Consider the following 2569-nt stretch of genomic DNA (forward strand, 5'->3'; position numbering starts at 1 on the left):
TCAACATCCCTTGCCAATATGCCTCCTCGCTGACAAAATCCAAGATCACCAGCACGCCGACACCGACGCCGTATGTAATCTAAACTTGACTTTGCATTATTTTATATGTTTTTCATATTGTTTTATAGGGTTTTTACAATTTTTATTTAGATTTGTTTATTCATTTGGATTTCAATTGATTCTTTATCAGGAAATGTCCATAATCAACCGGCAAATCCACAAAACCCTCAAGAACCTAAAGAACCTCAAAACCAAAATCCACAAAACCCTCCTGAAGAAAAACAAATTCCACAACTCGAACCAATTCCAAGACCTCCACCAGGCACACAAGAAAATATATTAAATGAAATTGAGATAGGCAAAATTGAATTAGAAGGACTCATTGGTCGGTTGAAACAAGCTGGACAAACCAATCCAATGAGGGCTCAATTAGCATCATCCCTCGAATCCATTAAGACCCAGATAGCCTCAGTTACTAGTTAGTTAGATGTTTGGCGGGTTAAGAGGGAAGAACAAAAAAGATTTTATGCAAATAAATTGTCATATGAAGATGTTAAAAAAAAAGAAATACCAAAAGGTTCAATATGTGCATTATTTAGAAAACCCGGTGAGCAAAATACTGTTAGAGAGGGTACTAAACGGTTCCCCATCCATTGGTGTATACATGATGGTGTGAGAAATCATTTTTGGGATAGATGGTGGATGGTTTTTGATGCCCCTCCTTGCAACAATCACGAGGTCCCAATGTATTTTTTGAAGAAATTGTATTGTGAGTTTGTCCTTGGGGAGATCCCCAATTATTTTGATCTATTAGACTCCTAGGGTAGAGGTGGGGGGTCATCATTCGAGAGGCCAGGAGCACGTTGTGACCCTAATGTAGTTAGGGCACCTGTGGTCAAGCCACAGCGTGAGCATGTGACTATTCCTTCAGTTGTGAAGGAACATGTAGAGGCCAGCACTCTAGGGACCATTAATGATTTGACGTAGACCCTCATCCATTCCACGGGCCCATTAGTTGAGGGGGAGCCTTCTGTGCATCGTGGTCACATGTGCACTTCATGCGGATCCCTATGCACATTTGGCACTCATGCTGGAGATGCTGCAGATGATGGGCTCGTCACTGATCAGTTCTTGAACGAAACATTTGGCATTGACACACAGGTAAATTACAATTATAATTTACTAATTTGATCACATTTCATATGTATAGTGAATGATTAATTAATTAGCATCTATTGACATTGTTCAAAATTCAGGGTCAGAGTGTTGCCGAGCCTAGCAGCGATGCTCCGGCCCCATTTTTTGTCCCCTCCACGAGTCTAGAGGTATGTATCGATTTAATCATTTAAAAATTAATACATATATTTATTAAGTTATCATATTAAGGATTGACAAAAAAAATTATGCATGTGCATCAGTTCTCCACAGGACCCTCAACCTTTAGTATGGACTCAGAGCATAGACATTGTACGAGCTTCATACAGGTATAGTTGTTTCATGTTAATTTAATTCATTTGATTATATTTGTTTCATGTTTCATGTTACATGTAACGTGTATTGTATGACATGCAGCTCATGACGTCGGACACACCTCCTCATCTCCGACAGTCTGTTGATCATGGAGTGGCCGCAGCTATGGCTAGCTCACAGCCATTGACTGAGGTATGAAAGAATTTTCTCCATTTTAGTTGTTGTTTATAATAGTTAGTCTCAAAATTTCTAATGTTATTTATAAGTGATTATATTTATTGAATTTTTGTAGGGTCTCGTCACGCCTGATTGTCCACGAGCCTTTGAGGTGGACGTACAGAGTGACTATTCGATGGCGGTAAGAAAATAATTGATTTTGTGTGTACATATATTTCATTTCAACGTATAATAAATACTGATTCATATCTATTTTTTTTGTATCAACTCGAGTTGGAGAAGAGCCTCAACAAGAGGACGAGCGAGCGTGTCAGGAGGACCCTATCATCTCCACCATCTCCCTCGACACGATGATAGAAGACGTCGAGAGATTTGTTTCCTTCCCCTCGTGGGAAGGAAAAGATATAGTTGATCTAGACATATATATATATATATATATATATATATATATATATATATATATATATATATATATATATATATATAGGCATCAGTGGACATATTCGATACACATTTGATATATATGACATTTTATATTTGATGTATGACATTTATTTGATGTATGACATTATTCGACTTATGACATTATTGGTTATCATAATATATTATGTGTTTGTTAATGTACATGACATTATTGGTTATCATTTTATATTATTTGTTTGTTCATGTATGACATTAAATAAGATATGTTCGTGTATGACATTAAATTAGATATGTGCATTTATGACATTAAATTAGATATGTTTATGTATGACATTAAATTCAATACCTAATATGTTCGAAACTTTGATAGAGTATTGAGTAACAATAAAATTTATCATTGTTTAAGCATAAGTTAATCATTTGCAATATGTCATCGTCATATGATTTATGATCTTGTTCATGCTTAAAGTTTTCCTTCTCTATCATTTGTTTATCAAGT

The 2569-nt window shown here is 35.8% G+C and overlaps 1 long non-coding RNA gene across 1 annotated transcript; it reads left to right on the top strand.

Moving 5' to 3' along the window:
• The first annotated feature begins 936 nt into the window (after window positions 1-936).
• LOC149556109 (uncharacterized) lies at window positions 937-1490 on the top strand. Its single transcript, XR_016364523.1, has 3 exons — window positions 937-1161; window positions 1257-1325; window positions 1419-1490. It is a non-coding gene; the product is annotated as an uncharacterized LOC149556109 (long non-coding RNA).
• Window positions 1491-2569: the final 1079 nt, after the last annotated feature.

Source organism: Cupressus sempervirens, chromosome 5 (assembly GCF_028749045.1).
Source record: "Cupressus sempervirens isolate cs-2001-9-10 chromosome 5, ASM2874904v1, whole genome shotgun sequence".
NCBI lineage: Eukaryota > Viridiplantae > Streptophyta > Pinopsida > Cupressales > Cupressaceae > Cupressus > Cupressus sempervirens.